Source organism: Phyllostomus discolor, chromosome 7 (genome assembly GCF_004126475.2).
Source record: "Phyllostomus discolor isolate MPI-MPIP mPhyDis1 chromosome 7, mPhyDis1.pri.v3, whole genome shotgun sequence".
NCBI lineage: Eukaryota > Metazoa > Chordata > Mammalia > Chiroptera > Phyllostomidae > Phyllostomus > Phyllostomus discolor.
Window position 1 is genome coordinate 103,537,655 of NC_040909.2, and position 26,098 is coordinate 103,563,752.

Below are 26,098 nucleotides of genomic sequence, written 5' to 3' on the forward strand. Positions count from 1 at the left end.
TAGAGTTGACTAAATCTTGATGCTAAATCTTGCCATCTGTAGGTGCTTTACACATCCCCAGTTTTAGGGGGTTTTTTCAGTAGGGTCAAAAGTTTACAGTATATTTTTCCACTCATTACCAATCACAAAATTTTTTTTACCGTATGTCACCTTAGAACAATACTCTGAACAATTCTGGTACTACCCAATCACAAGTTTACGCAACAACATGAACACTATCTCCAAATCCATGTCACATGCCTATTATAGAGTTTTTAATAATTAAGCAAGTGATATTTATTTCTGTATTTAGCAAAAGTACTGAATTTCCCCAAAATAATTCTCCCAAAGATACTACTTTTAGACTAAAAACTCCTTCACAAAACCACTGACGGCTTATAACCCAACAATTCACATTTAAAAGAAAAGCATTCATACACAGGATGTCCATTTCATCGTCTATTATTCACGCTGCTTGCTAATCCCACTCATTTCACCTTAACTGTTCACAACAGAAACATGGATGCATCATCTCCCATGACTGGGATTCCAGACTGGAGAACTATCACAGAGAGTGAGACCGAGGAGTTTTACACTACAATTAAACATATTAAAATGTTTGCATACAAAAAGTCCTTTCACCCAGGCAGTTAAGTTGGTCCGTTGGCAAGCAACCTAAAATTCAAATATAGGTACAAACATGCCATTTTCTAAAATTCTCTCATTTTACAGTTTTATTTTTCTCATTTACAGTTATCAAACTTTACTTGCCAAACTCTATCCTTAATTATTCACAGAAATTGCCAGTAAATTAAAATCATCACCATAAATTCAGTAAGAGTCATGGGAAAGAACATAAGGGTGAAGACAGTCCTTAAAAACAAAGAAAGTACTAAAATAACTTACGGTTCAGCTCATAAAATAATTGTACACTTAAAAATACTATATGAATCACGTAAATCCGAATTTCAGTTTCAATATATAAGAATTTAATATTTAAAAGAACCCCTCTGAGTCCTATTTAAAAATGAGTAATCTGGCAGTACAAATGATCAAATCCTACAAATTGTTTATGTAGGAATCTGATATATTAAAATACAAGGTAAATCAATGTAATATTACTGCAATTTAAAAACCTCCCAGCTAATTGAAGAGGAACAAGTTAAGCAAAAAAAATATGAAAGAAATTTTGAATTAATGTTTCTAATTAGCAGGAGCTTTTCACATAGACTTAAAAGCAAATTTTCCTTTCCTGATTAATTAGAACATCACACAAAGAACTAGACTCTAATTGGTAATTCTTTCAGAGAACTAGGAAGGGGCAGATGTGACTGACAAACAGCAGAAGACATATTCTCCAATGAAAATAACTGCAACAAAAATCCTGTTATAGCTATATGGTGGTTATAGATATATAGATAGATGGTGGTTCCTGTGCTTAAAAAGAACATTTTTAAAAATTACAAAGGCTGTGTCGTTGGTGGTGTGGCAGAAATATTTTGGCCAAAAAATAAGCTTACTCTGCTCAAAATAATACAAAACTTTGCAAAGAGCTTTTGGTCAACTTAGATAGAAGGTCAAATAGTGACTGAAAAGACTGTTAAAAGTATCTAGAATTGCTCTTCTTTCTATTAATGATTCCCTAATTATCCAACACATTTCAACATTTGCCATGAATTTAAATAGGAGAATTTTACAATACACTAGGAGAATACCAGTTCCTTCCTGCAAGATATAAAGAGGCACATCACTAACATGAAATGGATATGCCTAAATTAAATGAAGAGAAAATGAAGGAAAAATTTGGGACAGGACCCATAACAGCACTGCAATTAAAAAGATAAGGGAAGGAAAGTCTCAGGAAAGAGAAATAAATCCTCCAGCCTCTTAGATGAGGGACTTGCTTTTGTAGGCGAAAAAAAGTTTAACATTAAATGGTAGCAAAATTGAAGGGATTTCAGAAGCAAATTCAAAAATACTGCAGCAGTCTCCTGAGTGTCAAATTTTAAGTATATGTACACCAACTAGTTTCAAAACAATTCTCTGAAATGCTAATACACAGACCATTTAAAAGCATGGACATCAACTACATACACAAGGCATCTTAAAATTTCTCATAATTTTTCATTCTTTACTAGCCACACATTCTACCTTACATTTTGCTGTCCCATTTTACAAATAAAATAATTTTATAATCAATTATTTAAAAACAGTAATAAAATGGTTAATCCATATTATAGCATGAACCTGGATTCCAAAGGAGACAAAGCCTAGGCTTTTGTAGGGTCTGTAAATGATTCCTCCCTCTCTGAACATCCAATTATTACCTCCCTACCAATTCACATTAGAATCACCCAAAGCTCCTCCTCCCCATCACCTCCACCCCCTCAGTTCACACTGTCATCCCTCAGTTCACATTGTCATGTCACCTGAGTTAGTTCAATAGCCTAAATCTGTCCCAGCCTCCAGCCTTGCCCTCCTCTAATCTACTCATCCCAGGGCAGCATATTCATTCTAAAATACAAATTTCATCATTTCATTTCCAGGCATCAAATTCTTCAATGGATCCTCATGGTACTTGATTAAAGTAAAAATGCCTTAGCAAGTACAAGACTCTTAGGTGATCTTGCCCCACTAAACTCTGTAATCTTGATCTCCGACTACTTCTGTTGCAGGTATAAGGAACTAATTTAGTTAATTACCCTCTCTCACCACTGGACCTTTTTACATGCTGCCCTCTCAGCTTGGAATTGCCCCTTCCGCCCCTGTGCGTGTTCCCCTTGGCCACAGAACTGTTTATCCTCTATCTTTGTATACACCACCATCTCCAAGATAATATTAGCTCCAAGGGAGCAAAATGTGTGTTTTCTCACAGCTAGTGGATCCAGCACAATGGATGGCATAGAATGGAACACTCAACACACACCTATGGCTTTGATAAGAAAATGCTAATTAATGGCATACCTGAATAATTCCCCTGAGTAAGTAGAACTTTTCTACGCTCTGGGCTTGAAAAAAATTGGGCGAAGAAACACAAGACACACAAACCATAGTCTTAGCTGCCTATCACCAAGAGGCCAGCAATACTCACTGTCAGGTCATAGGGGTGGTTCCCAGTGGAACTGACACCTGCCTCTCCACAAAGCCCCTCATGTGTCCAGGAACTAGCCAAATGCTTGTTCTACCCCAGGACCCTGGACAGGACTGGTTCAGAAGTAGACAGGTAATAAAAGGTGGATCTATGAGTCCACCTTCAAAAACCTGTGGTTTTTGTTGGAGCTGTCAGTAAAGTGCTCTCTTTAAAAAAGGGCAGCACTGGCTGTTAAAAAGATGTAAGTCAGAGCTTCTCAGGACCTTCTTTGCTATCACATAAGTTCTAACTGAAAAAAGAAGCCAATGCAGAGAAAAGTGGAGACAAAAGAAAGAGAAAAGGTTCCAGTGACACCATTAAATCCTCTCACCTAGATGTGTCCAGAGACAGCTGTAGCCTTAAACTCCCACTTGTATGAGAAGTAAATTCCAGTTTTGCTCATACTGGTTCTTACTGGGTTTCTTTTGGGCAGTCAAGAGTCCACAGCCACAGGTCAGGAATCATCTGCCTGTGTCAGCCTGTAACTAGGCATCGAAATTCATTTGTTTTCTAGGCAATCAATATGAAAACAAAAAACAAAAAACAACTGAAGGATTAGGTCAGGTTATGTGGAATTCTTCCTCATTTCACGCAAGATGTAGTTGTACTGAATTTTATACTCAATCTACCAACTATTTCCCTATGGGTGAAAGAAGAAGGGTGGGGACAGTTTTTCTGAATAAAGTGTACATGAAATGCTACAAAATTGAGAATTCATCTAAGTTATGCTTATTTTGTTGGAAAGATACTGAAATGAAGGCATTAACTTTATCCTTCAGTGACTTTCAGAGTATAGTAGAATGAACAACATGACAAAGAAAAATCAGAAAATCAGGTTTGAATGCTAGTATTCACACTATGTAGCCCACCAAAATCTTCTCCCTAAAGCATGGTTTTGCACAACACCGTTGGTAGCTTCCCATTACATATGGGAGTGCTTGTGGGCTATGTGGAAAGAATGCCACATCAGACACAGTTATCTGCAGAGGTTAAGAAGGGGAGTGAAGGAGTATGTATATATCAGTCACCCTGGTTATCGAAGCATCTAAGGAAGATGTTAAGCATCATCATGAGCTAATCATTAACATTTAAGAAAATATATTTAAAATCCCAGGCATGAAAGACCTTTCTATAGCTGTAGTAACTTAAATCCACTTATCAAGGAGTATAAGCAGCTGTTAATATAGAAAACATTATGCTGTGGCCTCTAGTAGCTCAGGGGAAAGGTAAGTTAACTGCAAGTGGCTAGGGAATATTCCCAGAAAGGCCTCTATACTAGGAAACTCTTCACCCCACTGGCTTTTCTTGGATAGGCAGCAAAAGTAACCACACTAAACAGAATCAGAGGCCTCTGAGAAAAGAGAAACGTGGCCTCTGTCCCAGTGTCCTGCCTTAACACCATGGCCAAAGCTCAGGACTGAGTGGCTTGACATGGGGCTATGTGCCACAGCTACTCATAGTATCTGTCTTAAAAAAGCATTAGCCTTTAGAATTTCTGGTTCTTACACCTGCAAAATAAAGATTATACAATAAAACTACTATCGATCAGAATGTTTGTGAGATGACAAGTTATGTTACTCCACTACCACTACCAAATTTGGTTCGCTAATCAAAGCTGTTTTAAAACTGTGTGACCATAATCTCCTATTTTAGTAAATGTAACATTCCACAGATAATTTTATCTTTATTATTTAAGATTGCACAGGCCTTAGAACTATCATTCTGAATATTTAATACCAATATGAAATGATGGAACTTTATAGAAAGTAGGTGAAAGTAGGTTTCTGAAAGTACTTCAGAATGTGTACTAATCCCATCCAATGATTAAGTGTGTACACACATGTGTTATGTTCCAACTTCATTTCAGGAACTTCCATTTAACATCAATACAAAGGGAAAAAATTACTTAATTCAGCATCTCAGTATGGGGATCATGTTAATCCAATTTCCTTATATCCAACTGGGGGGATACAGATTGAAAATAAAGATTAATGAAGGAATATTACCATGCACATATTGATTACTACAGAAACACTTGTCCAAAAAGGACTACACGGGTGACAGGATAACTACTCTGGATTCCACCTTTACTACTAAGTAGTTAATGAAATTAGGCAGGTCACTGAATTTGTTTTCTTCCCAATTATGTAAAACTTCGTCTCACAAATTCCCGGTTTCTTTCAATATCACTACTAACAGTGTCAGCTGGTAGTTCTGGGCCTACTATAATAATAAACCCAAGTGATGGGATTTGCCTTTGGTGTATAATGACTATCCAGAGCGATCCAATACCCTGGATTTGTGATGCACTTACTGTGTGCGAGCATGCGTGCTTGTTTGTATGTGAGCAATGATTACTGGGTTGGTACTCGGGAAAGTAGCTCTGCCTCTACCCTCTGGCAATTTAAGTTATGACAGTTAATACACAAAATGAATGAGTAACAGAAGGAGAAAGAAAAAAGAGTAGAGTATATGGCCTGGGCAATAGGTGTAGCTTAGCTGAGTTGCTGACCTGAAATTTCCAGAAATGTAATTCAACCTGGACTAGGAACAGGAATTGGAGATGAGGACTAGAAAGAAACAGATAACAAAAAGGAGAAGAATGAGGAAGATAAAAGCTAATTTTTAAAAGCAATGTTCTAAGTGATAGGCATTGTTCTAAGTACTTTATGTGAATTATCTCAATATAAGAAAACCACATACTAGAAAAAGAACAGATGTCACAGGAAAGTAGGGAAGTGGAATTTGAAGTGAAAGAATAGATTAGACTCAGACTGGTATCAAGAATAAAGGGGCTATTAGGTGGGCTAATTTAGATATTCAATAGAACTGAACATTTTCTATTCTTTCTCTCCCATGTTACTGCAACTTCTTGTAGAAAGACATTGTTCTTATCCTTATATTTCAATAATTTTTACATTAATCTATTTATAAGTTAATCAATTTATAAGCGATCAAACTTAATCACTGTTTATACCTCTTCAACTAGAGGTATTTGTTCTTCAGTTAGAGAATACACCAGATACAATTTCTTAAACTGTAGTAGGTAAATTAAAATTGTTAAGAATTTTCTAAAAAAAAAAAATTTTTTTTTCTTAGTGCTTGGTATAAACCCATGCATTATGGGTTACTCCCTACCATTTAGAAGGGAAATTCACAATCTAGTTGGAATAGGTTTGGAATATGGCAGGCACTGGTAACAGCCCCCATTCTTAAGACACTGAGCTAAGAATGTAACCAGCAGTTATTTTTCTGTCTTTTGGCATTTGGAGCTCATCAACAACAACAAAAAAAATCCCTTATTTCTGTGTTTCATTTCTAGCTATTCCTGTTTTAATGACTTAGAACACACAACAGGGTTGTACATCGCATAGCCATGTAACCACAAGGTCTAGAGTGTCAAGAAATGGACAGTAGTGGACACAGTACACACTTTCCACATTGTACACCTACTACAATGCATTCTTTTGTATTTGTTAATACACTACTTTGTACTCCCATTTATGTAATTTAATGCTTATCTGCCATTTCTCTTACTACCTTGTGAGATGTGAGTGGAACAAAGACCTCACATGTTGCTTCTGTATACCTTAAATATCTCTGCTTTACTGTGTGCACAGTAACTGCACCCAAATGAATGCAGACTAAAAAACAAAAAAACCTGTCAGCTGACTGGAGAATGAACAAGAAAATCAAGACTTTCACCTAATCAAGATGTGCCATTTGCATCACTAGCGGAAGCCCTATGTTGTACTAGAAAGAGAAGAGATTCAGGAAACATATAGTCCCAGGTTCAAATTTAAGAGCTGCCCACCTCTCTGTATGACTGACTATTCTCTATGAGCCTCAGTGTTTTCATATATAAGATGGGGATAATTTCTCTCTCCCAAGCTGATATTAGGAATTTGATGAAATAAAATGTATATTAAGGACAAGCAGAATATAGGTATGTAAAATGAACTTCCTTCTTAAATTTCCTTTATATTTTGATTCATAAAAATATTTCCACTCTTGATTTTAAAAGAATATCAAGAGCAGGCGGAGGGCTGGTGGAGGCAGAGGTGGAGGGGCAGCAATGGCTTGGCCCCTGGGGCCAGGGCACCAATTCCCACCTCTCTCCTCTTTGCCGATCCAAAGCCTGCCAGACTTTTACCTTCCCTGGGGCCCCTGCCTGACCAGCCTCCCCTCATTTGGAACTGAGTTATCTGGGGTCCCAGAACCAATGCAGGAGCCCTCCTCATTCTTCTATGCATAAGACTCCTCTGCCTTTGGTACCACTTGGGCCGGCCACCAAAGAGCTGAGCCCACCTCGCCCCTGGCCCCCTGAACTGCAGCTGCATGATGTCTTCATTGAGACCAAGATGACCTGTGCCTTCCACTGCTCTCACCTGGAGCTTCTGCTCCACGTGTGGATCTCCAGGACCAGGGTACAGACATTTGTCTTCACTGACAGCTCAGGTTTGAGACTGGGGTCCCACCTCGTGGTCACCAACTGCTCTGTGAGGCACAGCCACCCAGCCCTGTCCTACAAGATGTCCACTAAATTTGGTGCCTTCTTGGCCAGCAGGCTGAGGTTCTGCCACGTGGACAATAACAACTAAGTAAACACGAGGGCACTGCTGAAACTGCTAAAAGCCTTCCCATAGATCCTTCATATCTACATAGCCCAGCCCCGCCTGAACCAACCCATCCACACTTCTGAGCCACAGCCCCACAATCGCACGAGGCTGGTATAGTTCTGGATCACCACCAGGGGTGCTGGCTTCAGCATCAACCACAATCTGGCTTTGAAGATGACCCGGTGGGCCACCGGCTCTGCTTTCTGGACATATTTACACACATCTGGCTGCTCCCTGATGACTGTACTGTGGGCTACATAATTGAGTGCAAGCTGGATGTCCACCTGTAGCTGCTGGGGGCTGTCCAGTTCCTGGAGCAGGTCACCCTAAGCTACCCAACTTTGAGGGGAAGCTCAATGTCATTAAGTTACAGAGCCCCTTCTCTCCTGAGAAGGACCCCTCCACATTTTACTCCCTACACTGCCTCCTCTACCCAGAAACTCCCTGGTGCCCCAGCTGGTAGCCTAATGAACCCTAAACTGCTGCACAACTGTTGGCCTTTGGTTGTCCCTCACCTCCCAAGGCAGCCGTGAAGGTCTTCGGCAAATGCCCTGGGGTGGGTAAGCCCTGGAAGGGTCCCAAGTAGTGGTTAAGCCTAGTATTGGATGGTGACTGGTGGTGAAGGCATCCCAGACCCCTACAAGGTGGATTGGACAGCCCACGGACCAGGTGAAGGCCAGAGGCTCCAGGGTTTGGCCCCATTGGGCCCTGGGTGGCTGAATTGAACAGGGTGGAGGCTACTGTGTTCAGGAGTCCTAACTGTGCAGAGAATTACATGAGCCCCTGGTTGGGGTGTGGCCCCCACCCTCAGCTCAGGTCTCTCGGTCATTCCCCTGGGGTCAAGCACTAGGACACCCACTCCTGGATTCTGTGGCTAGATCCTCAACCACTGAGAGGACCCAGGTGGAAAAGTGGCCAAATGCAGGGTATGTGGCTGATACTATTGTTACTGACCAGTCTCCAGCTCCTTGTTTCCCACCCCTTGCTAACAGAACCCAGTTTTGTTTGGAGTATTAGACTGCTACAAACAGTATCAGCCTGACATCAGATGATGGATCACAACGGGTCCCCGGCCAACCTTGATGATTCTTTTGCTCAATTTCTCAGCTTCCCGTGCTGTTAGGAGCTACCATGTGTCCCAGCTCTGCCTATAGTTAGAGCTCTATCTGTTAATGTGAACTAAGCAAAGCCAACAGAGAGGATTCTGGGGAAAGTTTTGCAGCCCCATACTGTCTTCCTGCTGCGAATGTGGATGTGATGTCTGGATTTGGGGCAGCCATCTTGCTGCCATGAAGTAAAGGCCAAGGCAATCATTCACATCTGCTTTGTCTAGCATCTGGTTCTCTAAGAAAATTAAACCCTTATTTGTTCAAGCCAACAAACAAACAAACAAACAAACACCATCAAGCCATTACTAGAGGATATATAAAACAAACTCTGTAAGAGATTTAATGACCATGGGTTACAATATGACGAACCCAAAAGTTTTAGAGCTAGATTTAACCAGTGATGTAAGAAATAGCACGAATTATTAAAAGCTGAAAGCATTATTTCAAAGTATTAGTTAAATGATAACTTTGTATAATATATGCTTTTATTTATATATGTGCTTTAAAATCTTTTTTTAAAAAGAAAAAAGGGAAATGGCAGCTACAAATGAAGTAAATTTGAGGTGATAAGTAATTAAAACCTCTTTTGGTATTTTCAGTACATAACATTAATTATATCACCAAAAAGTCGTAAGCAACTAAATCACTATGTACTGATCCTACTGACCAGCTATAATTTCCTTTTCCCCTATGCGTAAAAAAGTGGAAAAAAAAATCTGAGAGGGAGGGTGGCCTAACTTTTCAATATTGTGTAAAATGTAAATGCAGTGTCTCTTCATTTAGAGCATGACTATCTGAACTAAAATATAGTCAACATGGAATAAACTTTACTTCAATATAAATTAAGCCTTTTTAAATGTAATTGAAAGGATTCTCAGTCACTCTCAGAAATATAAAAATATAATTTTTTTCTAAATAAAAACTGATATTTGCTTTTGAATTGAACATTTTCTTTGTGTGAAAGTATCATAGGATTTCCCATTATGGGAATTCCAGGAAATTTGTTTTAAAGATTTTTTAATTGAGTAAAACTTCGTACAGTTATTTTTAAAAGGAGGAACACGAAAAAAAAGTGGGTAAGCCCCCCTCTTTTCCATCCTTCACAACAGCATAAACAATGTTAATGGAACATCTAAACATAAATCCCATTGAATGAATTATCCATGTAACCTCATGTGAAGCCAGAAACAGCTTACCATCATTTCTGTGACCTTCATTTTCTTTTATTAATTAATCAGTCAGGCAGTCACTTCTGATATGATACACAACTGAGCAAGTTAATAGGCTTTCGGTTTTGCTGGTAGCCACAACGAGAAGGGCCCACAGATTGTCACTAGGAGGGAGGGGGCAGCAAGCTCCATACTGAGCCTTGTCAGATGCTTACCCACACTTGGAAGGTTAGCTTGAAACTTTATTTTGGTATTATTAAATTTAAGGGGGGAGGCTTTGATGGTCTGGTTTTGGGAGAATAAACTTTGACAGGCAAAACGCTACCAATGACAGACTGGGTCTGAATCCCAATTGTGCCTCTAACTAGCAAATTAAATGAGGTGCAAATCACTGGGCAAGTTGCTGAACCTCTCAGTGTTCTCCCTGGCCCACTTCTAAAATGAGATCACATTATAGCAGCTACTTAATAAGGGTCTTTTTTTTTTTTGAGAGTTATGTGTATTACTATGAGAAAAGCTTAGAACACTACCTGGTGAGGACAATATTCATGCTAGCAATTATAAATGATCTTTCCCTTCCAAGAACTTTCTGTTCCATTTGTACTATGATTGAAATAGGATCTCTGTTGTTAATACTTGGTTCTACATTTATGTCTCTGTATTCAAACCACACTGATGATTGGCCTATAACTATGAAATTCAATCAATATAAGTAAATAATACATGTAATTAAATAGCTTACTTAAACATACAGTGGTGAGGAAAGTAGGTTTACGGCTGTATGTGAAAGAGTTTATTCTTGTATTATTTATTACTATTATTTATTATAATTGTATTTCTTATTTCTTTACTACTACAAACCTACTTTTGCCAAGCCCTGTATATGTCTTAATTTGTGTTCATGCCCTATTTTCCAACTATCTGGGATTTCATCATGATTATCAATCTTTGGTAACACAGTAATGTTATTTTAAATGAAACAAATTTATATATTTAATGACATATTGACACAGAAAAGTTCTAAGTACACATATGGGTAGCTGTAATGTTAAAAATGTTCTGTAAGACAAAAAAACAAAACATTAACTGACATGTTACTCTATATAATGAAAAAAATTTAATGACACAGGATGCTTCTAACTCAATTTCCTTCACATCCTTGATTTACATCTTTTGAGCACTTTCTTCTGACAAAGCTCATTTTGTAGTATCTGACAGGATCGGTTAATCAAAAGTTTCCTTTTCTGATTTCAGGATCATTTTCCCCTCTTAACTAGGAAGAAGGCAGCACAAATGTCTTGGCAACTGTTATAAGACCCAATTAAAAGCAGATGAGTTGAAAGACACAAAAGTTCTATTTCACTATATACATTATGGCCCCGTATACAAAATTTGAATGCTTTGAAAATAAAAACTGGTTTATTCTCAACTTCAAATCAAAGAGAATTTAGATACCATCAGAACTCACTTCACATTCTGACACAAAGAATTTATTCAGAGTTTGAATTGATGCAACACATGTAAAAGCCAAGAACCATGCCTTGCCAAAAGTAATAGTAAATGTTTGTTTTTCCTTTTCTTTCTCTACCCCTCAAGCTAACCTACATTTATCTCTGCTTCAAAGCACTATGAAAACTTTAACTACCTCATGAAACCTCATTGTGGTATACGAACAAATGATCAAGTATGTTACTTTCTCAATCAGCTCTTGAAACTTAGCAGGTAATAGGATCCTTAATCAACAGAGACCTCAGTAAATATAATGATTTAATTAAAAGGAACACCGAAGTAGAAATAGGACAATAAGCCAAAGATATCACATTTATCAGAATAAATAAACAAATGCCTCTTGTTTTCTATCCTAAAACGAGAAAGGCTCAAGAAGTGCATGGCTCCTGATGGGGCAGTCCGAGACCCCAGAGGGACTCGAGGACAGCCACCTCAGCAGAATGTCTGCGGGGACTGTGGCAAGCACTACAGGCAGCATTTGGCTCTGGGGTTGAAAGGCTTTAGTGATGAGCCACTGTGGTGTGAAAGGAGAAAGGTTTTTGTTATTTTAAATTTTTTCTTTTAAAAATAAGTAAGAAAAATAAGACAAAAAATAGATAAATATAGTGAGCACATATTATGGTTTAAAGCAATATACATTGGTATTTAGGAGCTGTTAAAATAAAAATAAATTTAAAAGACAACAGCACTATTTTAGAAAAGGCCATCATTTTATATCTTCAAAAGATACTTTAAAGAGAACGTCTGAATCTGACCTTGACACATAATATAAACATGTCAGTGAACAAGTTCAAAGAAGTAATAACTTACGTGTTAGACAATAAAGATTTTATGAAACTTGGTGGATATTTTGAACCAGTAGCAACATTAAACTCCTAACTTTTACATTAGAGAAAATGTAAATGTCCCAAGCATTTATTTTCAAAGAAAATCTAAAATCTAGATTCCACTAGATTAATAAAACAAAACATGTTATTGCATATTGATAAGACTCATGAAACCAGCCTAATCTGTTTCATTTAAGTCAGAGAAAATTTACATTCTATTTTATCCAAATATAATAAATAGCATGAGTAACCACCATATGGTTCTCAAAATACATTAGTTCAAAACTAGCTTCTACTTCCACACTATCTTATAACCTAGGACACAGAGGTTATTTTCTGGACTGTGATAAAACTACCACATAAAAGGAAGAATTACAAATCTAGATCAAATAGCTTTTTTTTTTTAATGACAAAGAATGTAAAGAAACTGAAAGATCAACTGTTTCCTTTGGCCCCTGCTCTGTCTGTTCTAATTTAAGCCACCAGTTCAATAATTATGACACAGTTGTTTCTTTTAGAGTTTAGGTAAAGACAAAAGTCTCAGTACTCATTGAGGTACTGGCAGGTCTTTTACAAGCTTCCCCACACCTCTTTCCACTGAAGTTCAGGCTGGCCTCTCACTCTCCTGCATTTTCAGTCCTTTTTACTCCTCAAGGAGGTATAATAAAACTCTGCTCCAAATCTCTGCTGTGCATAGGTAACAGATTTTCAGTCCTTTGGCTGAGGCCAGGAAATTTCAAACGTATGATTTCTCCTTATGAAATTTATGTCACTGGCACCAAAAGGCCGAAACTGTTGGCTTAAAGAAAACAAAGTTCTCAAATTAATGAACTCCAAATCAATTCAGTATTTTTTTAATATTTCAAAAAGTAGTGAAGGCAAACAATTCTACAGGCTATGGCACCAAAAAAAACAGCTTTGCATGGGGACATGTACTTAAGAGATCCTCTAAAATTGGACTACATACATTTATAGTATATGGTTAAATTTCATTTGGCCATTATTAAATGCTACATACTTCTTACTCTCTGTTTGCTCTTTTTGATAAGAAGGTAGAAGTATAGCTGTGACTAGGCCAAAAAACACATTTCCATTGATTGTAGACACCCATGAATCATTCATGAAGCAGCAAACTGTGCTTAGACAACCTAATGCATGGAATTAGGTTCAAGTCAGAATTTGCAAAATTTATTGTTAATGTCTCTGCTTTTCTCCCATTTTTCTGTGTTTCAAGTGAGCAATAGAAGTCGCAAGGGCAACATCTACACCCTAATGCCAAAGAATGGCAGAAAAAAAAGAAAACCTACTTAATTAATTTTATAGATATGAACAATTTTACAAATAAATGTGTAATTTATCCCTTACAACTACATGTTGTAAAACTACTGGAGACTGACATAAATGATCTGAGCTTCAAAAATAAACTCTGAGCTGTTAAATGGAAGCAGCCTGATTTTATTTGCTGTTTTAACTTTAAGGGGATTCTAGCAAGGTCAACAGACTCATATTCAACACCTGCCTAGAAAATAACATTTATCTGTCACTTTCCTTCCAAAGTGAAAATGAATGGGCATAGTGAAAAACACTACTAACTGACTCCAAATCAAATGCCATATACAGGGTTCAGCACAAATAACACCCCATTTTTATTACAAAATCTTTTATTATAATATCATAAGCATGTAATTCTGTAACAACAATATCACACTCAAGCACACAATATGACATTTTAGGCAAAATGTTCAAATTAAAACTATAAATTATTACACCCATATTATTACCCTAGTAATCACACACAAGCAGGCCTTACTTCTGCCAGACCTTGTATTTCTGAAGTTACTATGATAGCACTTTTGTGAAATTCTGCTTAGCAGAGACCTTCTCCTTAATGCTAACAACTCTAATATCCAGATGAGTAGAAGATACAAATTTTAATCGAAATCTGAAGGCCACTAACAAGAAAGCAGAAGAACACAAATTTTCCTAACCTTCAAACCACTCCCCCCACTCCCATGAACACGTACATCTGTCCCACAGAGGAGAAAAGCTGCGCTGAGAAATCAGAGCCAATCTGCCGAAGAGTCTGACTGCAGTGCTACCTCCTCTAAGACATGCTAACTCAAAAGATCTATACAAGATAATAGACTGGTAATACTTTTCATTTTAATTATTTCCAAAGAGTATCAGCTATGCCAAAAGAGAAATCACACTTAGAAACTTTTAATTAAAGAAACAAATGGTGCTCCACAGTAAAATAGTTCTCAACTGAAACTCAACACTTACAATCCAAGAAGCATCCTTATGATTTTATTTTAAAATGTTTTTTATTGCTGTCTGAAATTCTAAATTTTGCTGTTCTGGGTTTGGATTAACTAGAAAACTCAGGTTCTCTCACATTTCTGGTATCTGTTTCAGCAATGCACTATTGCTTATTAACATCACTTTGCTCATCTGTACCTTTGGAGACAGCAAGGCCACCATTCCAAATGCAGACTGCCTGGATTCTGTGACTGCCTGAACCTCACTAAGCACAACAAACCTATGCCATGAGGTGTGCACTTTACTCTGAAAACACTATTAACACCATACAAGCAAACATTTACTTATAACGGACAGGTTTTGTTGTTGTAGGAACAGATGTATAGTTCAGAAATCAATGCTTAGTTTTTTCTTTAAAAATTAGAAAGCCTAAATTTGATGTAAAAACATTCAACAAGGAAATAACAGAGTAAAACTTGCATTGATACTCCTTCTAGTTTAATAATTCTTGGTAAATACTCTGTATATTTCCCACAACCTTTAGAATAGGCTAAAACAATATAATTAATAAATATTTCCAAAAGGAAGGAAAGTCAGAGAAGAAGGGGTAACCTGAAGGTGAAGGGAAGGAAGAAAGAGAGAAAGGAGGGTAATGGTGCCGAATGTGTTCAGTTTTATGTTAAAAACTAAGCCAATCTGTTTACACTAATGTATGTGTTTAAAAGGGAGGAAAGTGGAATAGCAGAAGTGCTTTTAAAACTGTCCTATCATACAAAGAGTTTCCAATTGATGGCTTTGGATCAGTAACATCCATTGGAAGATAATTTCAACAGATCGAGAAGTTTCTTTTGTTCTGAGCTCAGCAGTCTATCTATACACTAAGAGCAGAGGAGTCTGCCCAGGGGGACTAGGATGAGGATTCTAGTTTAAATAGTTAAATAACTGAGGACATTTTGTCAACTGTCAAATATTTGTTATTTCCCCCAATCGCAGCCTATCGTGCTGACGTTTGAAATAAATTACAAGAGAAGTAGCAATACAATTAAAATGTCACCAGATTTTGCCTAAAGCAAAAGATACATATTTAAATATTCTAAATTTTTATTTAGATTAACACTGATTTTCTTTTCCTTTTTTTTTTAAGATTTTATTTATTTATTTTTAGAGAGGGAAGGGAGGGAGAAAGAGAGAGAGAGAGAGAGAAATATCAATGTGCGGTTGCTGGGGGCCGTGTCCTGCAACCCAGGCATGTGCCCTGACTGGGAATCGAACCTGCCACGCTTTGGTTCGCAGCCCGTGCTCAGTCCACTGAGCTATGCCAGCAAGGGTTAGAGTAACACTGATTTTCAGTGGACAGTGCTTAGAGCCTCAGATCTGTGGCTCCAATCCAGCTGCCCTCCATCATATGCATCGACACACCTGTCAGTTAAATCAGGTTATCTATCTAATTACAAAATCTCCTCACATCTGTGAGCAAGGGAATTCTAAATACAACAAATATTTATGTCAAATGTGCCTTCGACCATGTCATACCCAATATGGACACAAATTTTTTGTCTTAATATGATTAACATAATTTTTGATATTTAGGATATAATAGGAAATATATAATTTTTGGTATTTAGTATCACAAGTATATTATGCTATTTTGTACTTTGGAGAACTTCTCTCTGCATCTGTGAATGTTGAAGAGTTGGTCTCTACCTAGTATGTATGAATAATTCTTCCCCTACCCTATCTTCCTACCCCAAATTTTCCAGTATATGGAAAGTGAACTTATAAATAAATCTAAAGTATATACGAATCCATGGTGAGTTCAGTTTTCCATAATGAAGGGAAAAATCACATTTCAAGGATATATTGTCAAGCAGATTTACCGAACGCTTGCTTCTGTTTTGACTATCAATGCTAAGAAAAGTTTATTGGCTAACTTTAAAAATGCTTAAAATGTGAGACTGAAATGGAAATACTGATGTAGGTATAGATTAAGAAGCATAGTCTGGTCTGTTAAATAAAATTTTTCTTTTTAATTCAAACCACAGAAGTCCCTTCCCATATACTCAAATCTGGAATTCACATTTACACTCATAGATATAATCCTTTCAGAAAGTGTAAGGAAGTATAATTAATCATATTTTCAAATCAGAATTTTAAGATGTATTCAACAAAGCTGTCTTCAAGAACACTTTGTCCACAGTGTTACACCATTAAGACTCAAAACATTTTTATGTAGTATGTCCTCTTCAGCCTTGAAAATACACTATATGTGGGAAGCTGAAGTTCTTTTTGAGCCAACTTTGCTCTACATCAAAGCGATGTCACTTTATTCTAAAATACTTTTAAAAATTTCCCAAGATATAAATTACTACACATTCCAAGATAAGGGCTCTTAAGTAATTCTACAGTCACTGTATTTTGCACAATCTGTTTTCTGTAGGAAAAGTCTAGCAAAGCACAGATGTCACTGTAACCTAAAATTTCTAATATTGCAAGTGATAAAGAATACTGATTTATGGAGCACCACATTTACAGGAGAAAAAGGAAGAAAGCTGATTCATGGTATGCCGTGTTTACAATGGAAAAAGAAATCCAGTGGCTTTCCCCATGGGCCTGCCCCTCAAAAAGTGAGTTTGACATCAAAATGCACAGTGGAAGTTTAAATTGGGTAGATCATCATTAAATTTTAAATGAGTCCTCATGTTTCATAACTTGAAATAAAGGGTAAAAAGATGAAAACTGCTAATGAAATAAGCAAAATTAATGTCTGACTTTTAAATTAACTTTGAAGTCCTCAAATATGAATATAATGTTCCTACATGACATTTATTGCCACAAAAAAAATGCTTATATTCAGGGCTATTTAGGTGGAAAATGGAACTCAGGGGTTAAGATCAAAGTCTTTACCGTGGCAAACCGCCACTTACTTGATATGACCTTGGAAACGTCACTTAACCTCTCTAAACTTCAATTTCCTTATCTGTTAACTCTGAAGAGAGCTGAAAAGCACTTCCGTAATACCTGGCACACAGTAAGCGAGCAGTAAGTTACACTTGCTGCTATTCATATTCTCTGCAAACTGTACTCGGAAAGTAGGTGTGAATGAGAAATGGCTGTATAATTCCAAAATTTTACTTAAAAAAATAACCATAAAGGTCAGATTTAGTTCTTTCTATAAATGATAAAATCGTGGTGGCAGAGGGAGAGAGACAATGACTAAAGAAAGCAAGAGAACAAAAAACAAAACAGAAGAAAACAAGAGACAAGAGCCCAATATCCTGGATGACTTAGAGGAAACTGCCAAGGGCACAAGGAAAAGCATGGTCAGCTCTCTCCTATAGCTATCTTTGATAAGGCACTCAAACATTAATATAAAGGACAGAAAAATTTCCCAAAATAGAAATAGAAAACAAAAAAGTTATCATTTATATCCAATAACATGTAGCAGTAATATTTTAACTTATTTGGTTTTCAGAGATTAAAACTGGACAATTTTTAAAACCACTCTGTTCCTTTTAAAGTTATCACAAAACATACCTAATATGGTAGCCTAATTTAGTAAAAAGTTGAGAAGCATCTATGCCTGCTTCAAGTTTGTCCCTTACTTCACCAGAAGAACCTTCATGGGTAGTGACAAAATAAATACAAAATTTAAAGTATTACCCTCTGAAATCTACCCTGATTAAGCATATTGAGTACATAAAATATGCAACAAGGTAATTTGTCTTAACATTTAAGAGCTGAATACTTTAAATATCTGACACAAATTAATTTCATATTTAGAAATAAGTGTCAGAAACTATTTCTGGTTAGTATTTATGGATGCAGAGTTCAGTGACTCTGAATATGAATAAATTCTTAATATTTATTACCCCATAATTACTTTAACAAATATTTATTCAGTCTTTCCTATATACTAGGCACTATCCTAAGGATTAGGGATACATTTTTAACTAGACAAAAATGGTCCCAATGTTCGAGGAGCTTATATCTTAGTAGGGGAGACTATAAATAATAAAATGTTGTGACAAAAATAAATCAGGGTTGTGTGATAAGGAGTGATTGGGAAACTATTTCAGGCTGGTTGGACTACAAAGGCCTGCTCATCAAATTTAAAACATCTTAACTTCATAAAACTAAAATTTGCTGCCAAAATCAATAGCAGTTATTCTTTTATTTACATATAAATATAATACAAACATTTTGCCAGGCTATGAATTGTATATGTAATCTTCCCAAATGTATACACAGTAAGCACCAATAAATAGATATGGTAATTTTACTTTCAAATGTTGTTCTAACACATTCATAGACTTTTCACAAAAGAGAAATGTAGATATTATTTTTATAACAAATGTTTTTAATATTTTCACATTCATTTTATTTATATATTATCTCCTAAACTATAAATAGAATAATTTTTAATTATTTGATTTTGCTTAAAAAAAATCACAATATTCCAAAACAAAGGCTTAATTTTAACTCACCTGTGTCTGTATACAGTGCAGAAGATCTATAAATTTGTGGCCAAACCCAAGAGAAATCTGTAATATAAACAAACAAACAAACATAAATAAAAAATGCAGAATCCTGTTAAGACTCATTAGAGTAGATGTGATTTTTACAACCAACATACTCATATAAGTAATACTCATTAATGCAAGATGGAGGCGTAGGTAGATACACTGCACTTCCTCACACAACCAAAAGGACAACAATTAAAAAAAAAAAAAAAAACTAGAATTGCCAGAAAATCAAACTCTATGGAAGTCTGACAACTAAGGAGTTAAAGAAGAAACATTCAACCAGATCGGTAGACAGGGGCAGACAGGGGAATAACGGGGAGAAAAAAAATGGGACAACTGTAATAGCACAATCAATAAAATATATTTAAAAAAAGTAATACTCATTAATAATATCTTTCCATTAAACTGAATGGTAAAAATCAAGACACAGACTTGTTGCATTACTTGTACTTGTACCAGATAACATAAAATATGTAAGGTCATAGTTCATTGTAAATTATAAGGCATGTACCCTACAAAGTTTGAGAGCCTGCTGTAACACTATACTTCCTTGTAGCTGTTTGACTCAATAGTAGCACTGAGTAGATGCAGAGGAGACTAGCACTAGCCCAGGGCTCAGTACACTGTAACACGACATGCAGTAAATGTTTGCTGACTACAAAAGTAAGTAAACATCACATGGCCGTGTTCATTCGTGCTAATTTATAGTTTACCTATAATGGAAAGGCTTGAAATTTCTGAAATAAAACTATCATAATTGCTTAAAGAAAGAAGTTCTAAACTGATTGAATAATTTATCTTTAAAAGATCTTGAGTAAAATGATGTAAAAATGATGCTATATAACACATTCCTAACAATTTGCAAGAGCAGAAGTAGGTAAAAAAAAAAAAGGAAGAACATTTTCAGTACTGAGGGTAACTGCTCACCAAGATTCATCTGGGTGTGTACCTTTGAGAAAAAAGAGTTTAACAACAATAAAGGACTCTGTGGCATTTCCTAAGATCCACACAAGACTCACTTCCACTCACAAAAGTTTGTTTTCAAGATGTATAGTGAGGAATATGAACACAAAAAATTGTGCTGAGTATATTTTATGTATATTAATGTTCACTATTTCTGTGTATTTTATGGACCTAAGAAAAACGGTTTGATTGCTACAAGTAATACTATGTCTTTTTTAACCTATGTGCTACTAGATTTAACAGTTGAAAGAAATGTTTTTACAACTGAGCAACCAGATTTTTTATTGTCAGGTGACACCAATCAGTAATAAATGACACTTAAATTATCAAACTTAAAACAGTATTAACTCTCTTAAGAACGTTTTACTCTTTAGAATAAATAGAACCTAATAGTAGAAAAAAGCTAATGCTAATTTAATATCCAAATTACCGTTTTTCTAGGGCACTGGAAACATCTGATTTCATAATCTAAGAGGTCTAGAAATGGGGAAGAGAAAAAATTGCATTTTGATTTTTACCAGGACCTGATCAGCCTGGAGCTCACGGTAAGTAATGAAATGCAGCTAGGGTACTAGAGATGATTCATGAAAAACAAAAGAAAATCTGCATGCAAATAAGAAGTTATCACAGTAAGTAAAACGAATGGATTCTCAAGTGGCAGTCAGTCAGCAGTGTGCAATAAAGTGTTATGTAATAGGAGTCATCAATTCTTTCCAGTACTGCTGGGATAAATGTATTCATTATGCTGGCCTACTTAAGCCTATTATAATTCTATACCAACAACTAATTTGCTCAAGGACATCACACTATGCAATATTCCAGAGTTAAAATTTGTGATATTAAAAATAATGATATTAAACTATTACTACTTGATCTATACTATTGAATGACTTTTTCTTAATGTACTAATATGAGGAAAAACTACGAAATATCCATGCTAAAGAAATACAGGGTCCAGCACAAACAACGCTCCTTTTTATTACAAAATCACAAGCATGCAATTCTGTAACATAACAATATCACACTCATGCACACCATATGACATTTTAGGTGAAATGTTCAAATTAAAACTATAAATTATTACACGCAAATTATTACCCTACTAACCACACTCAAGCAGGCATTACTTCTGCCGGACCCTGTATATAGAAGAAACATGAAGATAAAAGAGATATGAAGCTGTGGATAATTTCCACAATATAATATAATATCTTGGTGTAATATTTTAAACAACAGGAATTAATAAAATAATTCAACATAGAACTACTACAAATATTTTAAAGTTACTAAGGGAAAATAATAGCCATTAAAGCAGTAGCAACAGCTCTATAATAAATTAACATCCCTCAGCCCAGCAGTCCTGACAGTTTTCACAAAGCTCCTCCTGAATGTGTTTCAAGGGAGGGACAGGGGTCAGTCCTGGGCCTGGAGATTCACAGAAGGAAAGGCAGACAGATGTGTGTTATCTTTCCTCCTCTAACTACTGCTACTATTTCCATTGTATGAACTAAAAAGATATATACCTCCTCTCTGCAAAGTCACTGTCAGGAGGCAGCATTGAACAGTTCAAAGAACCTAAGGTTAAGCATCATCAGAAAGACCAGGTTTTAAATTCTGGCTTTATCATATAAACACTGCTGCTATTGATATAGTATCATTAGCAGCAGCTTAGGTAAGTAACATAGGAAATGTTACTGTGGGCTCATCCATAAAATGAGGATAATAATGTCCTCTTTGCAGTACCTTGAAAGTATTAAATGAGATAATTACATATAGAACCTGATACATAGTAGGCTTTATAATTATGATCCTGCCAAGTATGATCCTATTAAATGCTGCTAGATAAAACAGGCAACTCAATAAAGGGATAAAAAATAGAAGCTTCGGGCCTATCGACCCCAAGTGGAACTGATTTTTCTCTGAGATGCTCATTTATCTGCCCATAACCACACAGAGACACACAAAAATAGGGGAAATTTTTGAACCAGTCCTACTTTAAAACTGCATCAAAAATTGAAAGATATTACCCAGTTCCAAGTCTTACTATAAAGTTACAATCATCAAAACAATGGGGCTTGGGCAAAATAAGAAACAGCAGAAGAGAACAGAACCTAGAAACAGGACTACAAATTTATATAAATTCATATTCGACAAGGATGGCAAGTTAATTCACTAGGGAAGACAGTCTTCAATATACGGTACACAAAACTTGTGATATAATACAAAAGGGTGTTGGAGGTATCTCAAACTTTACCTTGCACTCAAAATGGATAGGATCATAGATCTAAAAGTGAAGAACTAAAACTGCCAAGCTTGTAGAAGAAGGCACCTGAAGAAAAATTACTGTGGATTAGGCAAAACTCTTTTTGATATTACACTGTATGTGTAAGAGAGAAAAATAAAAAGAACCATAAAACAAAAAAAACCCCAATAAATTGAACTCCATTAAAATTAGAATGTTAACTCTTCAAAAGATAATTTAAAAAATAAAAACACAAGTCACAGATTGGGAGAAAATACTGACAAAATAATTACCTGATAAAGTATATGTGTCCAGAATATATAAAGAACTGATAAAGGAATGTCTATTTAGAATATGCAAAAGATCCTTATAACTCAATGATAAAATAATTAAACTTTTTAGAAATCGGCAAAATATTTGAAGATATTTTATATATATAGAAGATATACAATGGGGAAAGTACACAAACTACTAAACACCATTCATCATTAAGAAAATAGAAATTAAAACCAAAACAAAATATCCCAGACATTCAGTAAAATATCTAAAGTGAGGAGAAGGATATGAAGAAACTAGACCCTTCACATCACATCCCTAACTGGCAGGAAGGTATAACAGTACAGCCATTTTGGAAAACGGCTTGGAAGTTCCACCCCATAACCTGGCAATTTCACACTAAGGTGTGTTTTCATTTCTCTGGGGATAGATGATCCAACCCACACCGAGAATTGTAATGAATATTCCTAGCCAGGGTTTTGCTCAGAACAGCCCCAAACTGGAAACAATTCAAATGCCTATCAATCAAAGAATGTATTTTTTTAGAATGCAGTATACTCATATAGTGGAATACCACCCAACAACAAAAAAATGGATTGCTGACATATCCAACAACATGAATGAACTGTAAAATTACTGTGCTAAATAAAAAAAGCTAGACACCAAGATTACAGATCACATGACTCCATTTATTTTAATTTCTAGAAAAAGTAAAAACCACACTGATAGCAAGACTGGTGGTGTCCTGAGTTAGAGAACAAAAGTGGGGACTGACTGAAATGGACATGTAAGAACTATTCTAAAACTGGATCATAGAGATGCTAAAGAAAGATGGATAAGAAACATCAGACATACACAACTATATCAATTTACTAGAACTCTCCTTATATACAGTTAAGATGGGTGCAAATATGGTTGCACCTTATAGTATACAAATCATACTAATACTTCGATTTTTTAAATGCTAAAAAATGTTTAAATGAGATTTAAAATGTACCTCTGTGTTCCTGCTCTTTCTTCCCATGTGGTAGCTAAGATTACTGTGTGAGTAAAGGGATCTAAGCAATAAACATAGTTCTAAGAGCAAGTGGTTTTGCCCAGTGCAGCATTAACTAGCAAGGTTGTACAAATAACTCATTACTTTGAGGCAAAAAGTCAGAACTGAGCCTGTATCACACATAAAGAAGATTGCTGGCAGCATTAAAACTATAAGTTCATAATTTTTTTTAAAGTAGGGGGGTTATAAGGAGATGTGCTCAATATTTTATTTTATTTTTTAATTTTTGAAAATGAATGGTTGGGAACAGAGCCATAGGAAGCAGAGTAAGCTGGGGCAAAAATGAAGCAACATCTGTAACAGTGGCTAAACGAGCACTTCATGACTAGTGGAATGAGAGGAGGGACATATATTGCTGTTTAGGTTTAATGCCACCATCAACAATAACAACATCAGTAGCTATCATTAACTGAATGCTTATTTTGTGAGAGCAGTGGGTGGAGGGCTTTGTATGTGTTAACTAATTTGGTCTTCCTAACAGCCCCATGAGGTAGGCACTGCTAATATCATCTCCATTTTTGTAGATACAGAAACTTAACTAATAAGTGAAGTGCTGTGTCCAAGATCACAAAGCCAACACAGTGGCAAGGCTTGGACTCTAACCCTGAGTCTGATGGCAGAGTCCATGCATGCTCTTACCCACCAGGCTGCTATGGAAGTTCACTGTTTTGATAATGCTATCCTTGTTACCAATTTGATTTGAAAAAGAGGATGGCAAAAAATGTCATCAACCTGAAAATTGCCTTCTTGAGGTTTTGGATATGGTCTGAGCAAAAAGAGCAAAGAATATTCCCCACATCATCGGCACTGGCTGACACTGTTATTGAATCTTAACAATATTTTTTTGCTAACCCAAATGTAGCCTCACAATTTTCTAGAAGTTGCTACCAATCAAAGGATGTATCACCAATACATCAATATATTTCATTTGAAATGAAATGAAATGAAAATGTATTTGTCAACCAGAATAATGAACATGCTACTGGAAAGACATGACTAACCAAAGGGGAGCCCCCTGCAACTGCCACACTTCATGCACCAATAAAATCCAGTTACTGGTAGTCTTGTTCTACAGCCAGCACCACCTCAGTCACCCAGTCAGTCAGATAGGCTGGTAGCAATGAAGAGGACATGGGGGAAGGAAGAAAAAGCTACAAGTACCGTTCAAATTACTTGAGATCTCCCACAGTTCCAGCCAAGCATATCAGAATACACACCCACCACAAGCACACACCCATAATGCATGATTAACAAAATCATTTACTTTTCAACTTTTTGCTCAAAAGCACAAACACTCCCAAACTGAACATAAAATACACCTTTCATTCAGCATGTTTCAAGTCATGTAACATTATAAGGAAAGTTATGCTTTCAAAACTTAACTCTGAAAATTATTTCAAATTATTGAACAGGATATTACATTTTTATTTGATAAATTTTACAGAATATTAAAATGTCCTAGTAGATAGTTTTCATATATTTTAATAAAATGTAGTAGTAAAATACCAATGTGATGTTGCAAAAGTCTTAATAATGTACATAACATGTAAAGAATGTGTATAACTTATGCAAGGTAAAATTCTTCCTCAAGTATAAAGCTGATGGTACCCCAAATAACATCTGGACCACAAACTGATTAACTTCTCCATATACTTCAGACAAACTTATGTTTTCTTTCTTTGTTTACAGGGTTCTGCCGCCATTTTAGACAATGAATTTTAACTAATGAAACTTTTTAACAAGTAATTTCTTATCCCAAAGCCTTTTTTAAGAGGGTAAGTGGTGTTATGTCGAGACCCCTTAAAATGACATGCCTGCCTGAACATTAGCCCTAATAACTTATGTATAAGCATTAATGAACTAACCTTTTAATTATTCTTTCCAACTATTCATTCTCCCTATTACGTATACATAACTTAATTCACTCAGAGAAATCTTCACAGATTTGTTGAGTGCTGGATCTCCTAGGCATACAGAAGATGCGCAGTCATTTTTAGGATAAATAAAAGCTTACTCATATCTTGCCATATCTGTCAGAGAAATCTTCAGTTTTCTAAAACTGGTGCTTAAAATTAATTGAAAGTCAATCTTAAGATGTTCTATTGTTATTTTAATTCAATTTAATAAAATGCTTCAAAAAGTACAATTAATGTTAAGTTAAACAAGTAGAACTTTAGATTTATAACTTAATATAGTAACTTTTCATCTATACAAAATATGAAAACATTCCTAAGCCATAATTAAAATACATAAAAAAGGGGGGGTGGAAATGGGAGGGAGGTGGGAGGGCTGGGTGGGTGGGCTGGGAGTAAAAGATAGAAAACTGTACTTGAACAGCAATTAAAATAAAAATTTTTAAAAATACATAAAAAAGGATTTGTCATCAGTTTAAAATTTCCTAAGCCCTAGACAGGTACACATATACCAGATCCATCA

General features: G+C 35.9%; 1 protein-coding gene and 1 pseudogene across 2 annotated transcripts in view; one reads left to right on the forward strand and one right to left on the reverse strand.

Moving 5' to 3' along the window:
- Positions 1-26,098, reverse strand: part of NCOA2 (nuclear receptor coactivator 2) — a 284,984-nt gene that overhangs the window by 164,552 nt on the left and 94,334 nt on the right. For both annotated transcript variants that reach the window (XM_028533654.2, XM_028533652.2), the window contains exon 2: positions 19,086-19,142. The gene's annotated coding sequence lies outside the window, so the exon portion shown is untranslated. The remainder of the gene's footprint in view (positions 1-19,085; positions 19,143-26,098) is intronic.
- Positions 5,435-8,384, forward strand: LOC114514822 (annotated as a pseudogene).